This window comes from Setaria italica, chromosome I (genome assembly GCF_000263155.2).
Source record: "Setaria italica strain Yugu1 chromosome I, Setaria_italica_v2.0, whole genome shotgun sequence".
In the NCBI taxonomy this organism is placed as follows: Eukaryota; Viridiplantae; Streptophyta; class Magnoliopsida; order Poales; family Poaceae; genus Setaria; species Setaria italica.
In genome coordinates, this window is record NC_028450.1 from 1,253,768 (window position 1) to 1,260,228 (window position 6,461).

Genomic DNA, 6,461 nt, shown 5'->3' on the forward strand with positions numbered 1-6,461 from the left:
GTGGGAACATCTACACGCAAGTCTAATTACAAAACGAGCAGAAAAAATAAAGGGCTAATTTGCAATAGTGTTGCCCTTGATTTATTTACACGTAAGCGCCAACTATACGCATAAGCTGCTTACGTGTCGTCTCGATGACTCATCCACACCCACCTATCAAGTTGTTGTTCCCAAATGAATAATTTAAGAGATGATGTAACTACGTGCCCCCACCCGCTAAGTTATGTCGCATTTAACTCTTCATATATCTTTTTCATCACCTTGTACCTCCCCAACAGGTGGCGTTTCTATTTCTACACTAGGACCAATATGCACCATTAGTCTACTCTGTCTGCTATAGCGTTATTTGGATGCGGTTGATGCTCTAGCAAAAAAAAAATGTTGAATTGGTCATTGGCTTTAATTTTCACCAATGCTAGAACATTCCTTCCCTTCTTGTATGATGTAGACGCGCCTAACAGTTCTTTCCATTGATCTGTCGAAACCAGCTGTCATATCTACTAAAGATTTACGGGTAGTTTTTGAGGATCTGTTTATGAACAGGTTTTTCAACCAAATTCCATTTCTTTGTGCATGATTAGCGCTCAAGGGCCCATTTCCTAACTAACATCAGTTCCTTGGACATATGAACTGTTATCTAGCCAAAAAGATGTGCACAAAATTGGTTAAAATAGACCTTAGTACATTTTTGTTTTCCTTCACTCCTCTAAATATTCCTAAAAATTGTTCTAGTAAAGATGGGACTGTTTGACGCTAGTTTATATACAGTGGGACTGAAGCAACAATATAGTTATTTGACCATACTGCTAATCTGAATGATCCTGATGGAAGTAGTGCTTAAAGTGGGACGTGCATCAGCTGCATTGGAGACTCAGATGATGAATGAAACTGTGAGACGGTATATTTTCCTTCCAGTCAGATAAATTCAGTAGTGCTTGACAGGAATAATCCTGCTCATCCTCTGGCATCGGTGCAGCTCCGCTCTGACATGCCGCTTCGCTGACATCGTCGTGACGGTGATGCCCCAACTGCTGTTCTTGTCGACATGCTACGTTCTTTGGCTAAGCGATGGATGGAAGGGGATCAAGCAAGGCAGGGTCGACGCCAGACGCATGCACGACATCATTTCTCGCATCATTTTATCTTGAAAAGAAAGCCTTCTTTTTTCGGTTGAAAAACCGTGGAGCCCAGGGTTTGATACACGATGTCACCCATATCTTCCTCCTTGTAATGTAGCAGTGCCGTGCTCTTGTGTGCTTGCAACTTCTTCTGGAGGCCAAGTTGTTGCAGAGAGTTCAGAACATGCTGCCACATCAGAATGGGCTTTTTTAATCTGAATTTGTTTGCTATCCAGTTTAGCCAACGTACTGCTGGCTCGCAATCGCGAATATAGTTTAGGATTCTCCCCAATCCTTGACTGCTGCAGCCTGCACTACAAATTAAAGCTTCTGCAATTTGTTTATCTTTTTAGCAGTTTTATCAAGTTGTGATGATTCCATTGCAGAGGCAGACGATGCTGCTTGTTTGTTCGTAAGATGCCAGCGTTTGGAGCGAGTGGCGCCATGTCGTCATCCTGAGGCCACGCCCACGTCAGCAGCAGGAATACCGTCTGGACTCCAAGAAACTAGCTGGGCGCTGGATGTTGCTACATGTCGCGGTCAGGCCGTCAGGATCGATCGGCCTCTTGGTTCGTTCTCCAGCTAGCTAGAGCTTCTGACTGATCTGACCATGATAGGTCCCTAACCGTCCTCGTCATCCTGTGAGGCGTCTTGTATGATTTCTTGTATTTTTCCATGGCAGCTTGCTGGCGTTATATATATCGTCGTTGGCTTCTGTAGCCATCGTCTGCCGACGGTAGCATATTGTTGTCATGTTGCACGATGCTCGACGGAAGCTACGCACGCATGTGCTGAGGTCAGGAAGTAGTCGAGTCGGGTGTGTATGCAAACAAAAGAGAAGACAAGTTGGGCCGAATTCTTTGCCCCAGAAGCGTGTTGGAGCTCAATTGGGCCGCCGACATTGTGCCAGATGTCTCTCCAATTCTCATTCCCGGCCCAATTGCAGAAATAGAGTCCGGTGCACTGTTTGCTTCAGGCTGGGACATATCGCGGAGTTTTGCACGTTCCCGCCTCGATTTCCGAGCCCTTTCCGGAGCAGCTTCATTTCGTTCTTTAGACATTGCGGCCTGGCCAAATGAAGACTTCTCACAATGGTTCAAATCACCTGTACAACGGACAGATGGGGCCGGTTGCAGTGGACCCCCGGTGTTCGCGTCCCTTGGTCACATGCTGCTGGTTCTTTTCGGTGCGATGGCAAGTGTCTCTTCGACTTCAATCCCTTGTTAGGGGATCCCATGTTCCTCTGGTTCTTCCCCTCCGTCAGCTCCGCCTCCTCCGCCACCGACGGTGCCTGGAGCAGAACCTGTTCCCTACCACCCTTGCACCGCCTCCGCTTCTGCTTTCATCCATGACGCCTCAGTCCCAAGCTCACACCCCATCTCCACCCCTCCACTGCCGCATTGGTTTGCTTCGAAGAAAACCCCAGTTGCTATAGTACCGGAGGAAAAGGGGCGATCGGAGCAGAGTATGGCCTTTCGCTTTGTCGATCCAATGCCCTTCATGTCCTAGGGTGAGCAGCGGATGATCATTGGTGGCCGACATCCAATGTCGCGCGTCATCTTGGGGCCTTCGCGGTATAAGAATAATGACCTGGCCATTGCCACCATTGACCCCATGCCGAGCCATCAGGTATCTTTCACCACCATCAGAAATCTCCTGGATGAGTTCCTGCATGCTCACCTGAGAGTGGGTTTTAGATCAATTCAGCCTTGCTCCCTGGGTCAGGCTTATATCCGCTTCAACCATTATCATGATAGAGATTTCCTAATTAGGGACAGCCCCGTAACTTTGGCAATATGAGGATTTATTTTGATGAGCACAATAAGGGCTGGAATAATAGATTTGTTACCATGAACTATGAGGTTTGGCTTCTTTTGCTGGGTTTTAATGTGGACTATTGGACCCCGCAGCATGTTGAGAAAGCTCCGGTTGATTTTGGACAGTTGCTTGTCTGGGAGGAGGATCTTGCTCACCTCTCTAGAGTTTTGGTGAAAGCTTGAGTTGTATTTGTGTAGGAAATTCCATGATTCATAGTATGCTCTGATGGTGAGGATTTTGAGGGTGAGCTATGGACTGCTCAGTGTGAGGTCATTTGGACCAGGATGCTTGGAGGTGCACCTACAGATGAGGATCAACCACCCAATGGGCCTGATGATGTGCAACCCACCCTATTTGATTTCTTTGGTTATGGTCAACCTGGTCAAGGCCCTGCAAATGACCCTCCTAATGGGAAGCAGCAAGACCTTAATGCTGAGGGTTGGGGTTTATGGCCTGATGCAGCTCAGGGCGCCAAAAATGATGCTCCTGTTGCTAATGCAATCCCGCAAACAGAACTCAACCCCCTGAATGTTTAACCTGTGCCTGGTGAAGCTTTCCTTGAGCTTAATGATCTTATGCAGGAAGATGTGGCACTAGACAATGGTGGCCTTGATCTGAATGCCCCACCTAAGGATGACCTAGGTGGCATCGATGATCTTATTCAAGCTGCTAGTAATCTGGAGGATTTAGGTCCCCTTTGGTTGGGCTTCCAAACCTACTTTTGCTTTTGCCAAATCCAAAAGCCAACCAAAGGGGTAAAAAGCCATATGTGCTTTTACCCAAAAGTAGCTTTTACTCTAGTACAAATCCAAAAGTAGGTTCCCCCTGCTTTCATCTGCTTTTGGGCAAAGAAATTACCCACCTGCCACTGGTTATGGAGGATACTGATTTGTTTTCCTTCTATTTTCCTGTCCGTCTGTGACCCTTCCCGTCCGTCCGTGACCCTTCCCGTCCCACCCGATCGCGACCCCATCCGCCAACACCCGACCGCCGCCCTATCCGCCAAGGCCTGCCACCCCCGCACCTGGCCGCCACCCCCCAGCCGGCCGCTGCCCCAGCCACACCGCCACCCCAGCCGGCTTGCCACCCGCCGCACCCAGCCGTCGCCCCAGCCAGCCCGCCGCCCGCCGCACCTGGCCGGCACCCCAGCCAGCCACCGCCCCCACCCGATCGCCGGCCCGCCAAATTTGCTGCTCCAAGGTACATCTCTCCGTTTTGTTTACTAAATGCAGTGAACTGTTTGGTTGATTTGCATGGTTAGGTAGGATGTTTGGTGCTTGATTTTATTGGATGGTAGTATGAAAAAGAATTGAATCAAATAATATTTTTGGTTGGTTGAAGAATGGGTGACAAGGAAGTTTGGGGTGATGCTTTTTAAGGCATTTGATTGATGCTGCAAAGAAGAGATTGAAGCTGGGAATAGGCTGATGGGAATTTTCACTACTACCAGTTGGAAAAATATTGTTTCCAAGTTTGTAGAAAAATCCGGTGAAAGGTGAAAAAAAACAATTGAAAGTTAGATGTTCTGAAAAAGGAGTATTCAACGTTTATGGAGTTTAAGAATTGTGCCACTAGTCTTGGATGGGATGAGGCAAAACAAACTATTGACTGCTCAGAAGAATGGTGGAACGAACACCTTGCTGTAAGAACTATATATATTTTCATTGTAAATATATTTTTCCCATTCTTTGTTATGGCGTGCCTTGCTCATTTTTTTTTAATTTTAGAGATGCTCTTGTGGATCGTCGGAGAATCACAATCTTTTTCACAAGCTAAAAATCATTTTACATGGTTACTTTGGATAGTTCACAATAAGTTTCACGAAGTGTTGAAGTGTTTGCGCAAGTTAGCTAAGGACAACATTAAGCTGAGAGATCCTACTTTTTCTACGGAGCATGAAAGGGTGAGAGAGGACCGTTTTTGTCCATACTTTAAAGGCGCAATTGGAGCAATAGATGGTTCACATGTTTCAGTGGTAGTGCTAGTGAACGAAGTGGTTAACCACACATGCCGTCATGGATATACATCTCAAAATGTGCCAGCTATTTGTGACTTTGACATGAGGTTCACCTTTGCGGTTGCCGGTTGGCCGGGTTCTGCACATGACACATGTATCCTCAATCATGCATTGGTACAACCATGTTGGCAGGTTGTACATCGTCAAGATCACTGGGCATGTGCTATGAGTGCTGGTCCTTTCACTGAACGGATTCATTCCATCCGTACTTACTGCAAATCAAACATTTCTTGAATTATTTCCAAATTGTGGATACCGCTCATTGAATTTCTTCCACTAACGAGCATCGGATGGATGTTGAAGCTTTCCATCACCCTTCCTATGCTTATCTAAATCCCACCATCGCATAAGTTCAGCATCCTTTGGGTTTGAGAAGAAACGCCTAAGGTGATCGGCAACAGGGAGGTACCACATGACCAAGGCAGGAATTCTACTCTGCTTCTTAGAAATGCCTAAAGTAGTGTCTTCTGGCTCAACAGTGGCAACTATTACTTGCACCCTTCCTCTTCCTTTTATTCCCATCGGTTGGATCTTCCTTGTCGTCATCACAATAACTGGAATTGTTTTTGTACCAACTTGCAGAACATACAGGACATTTGTCCAAGCCTTTGAAAGTATCCCTGTGGTACAAGATACAATGGTTTGGACATGCATAAATTCTTTCCACAGCCATCCATGAATGGATTGACAAGCTTATTTGCTAGATATGTGTTGGCGAGCACTCTATTTGGCTTTGGAAGCAACCAAGCCAAGATACACAACAGATCATTGAAACTACCGTCGAACCAGTCGTGCTTAGCCTTTAGAATCAACAGCTCAAGTATGAAATGAAGCACGGTCCAGTATTTTGGACATCCCTTTGACTACTCGTACACATTCTCCTCCGCTGATTTCTTCACCGTCTTGAAGTTTCCTAACGCCTTTGCACTACCAACCAATAGTTCCACTTTGATGTGATGCAACAACTACTCAGGAAATCACTGTCATCAAGTTTGTCATCACCACTACTATCATAATGACCATTGTCACCACCACCACCATTGTAACCACCTACTCCATCGCCACCCTCGTCAACACCATCATCTCCATCGGAGCCACCACCACCATCATTGCCGCATCCTCATCAAAACAATCGTAAGCATCAAACATTCTATCAAACTCGACATCTTCCATGATCTCGTCGAGCAGATTCTGAGGGGATGCTTTCTCACCATGAAATGTCCAGATCATGTAGTCTTCAACAAAACCTCGAACCATTACATGCCATATTATTGTAGCTGTCTCCCCGAATACTCTCATGTTCTTGCAGGTTTTGCACGGACAAGCCACCATCTTTGTCTTTTGAACCATTGCATTATTCTCCGCACCTTTAATGAATTTGTTAAGTTCTCCATGGAAATAGGCATTCGTTCTTCATGCTTGGTACATCCATGTCCTATCCATCTCTCCGAACAATAAAAAAATTACACCATATAAAAACACCATATATATATAATTACACATATGTA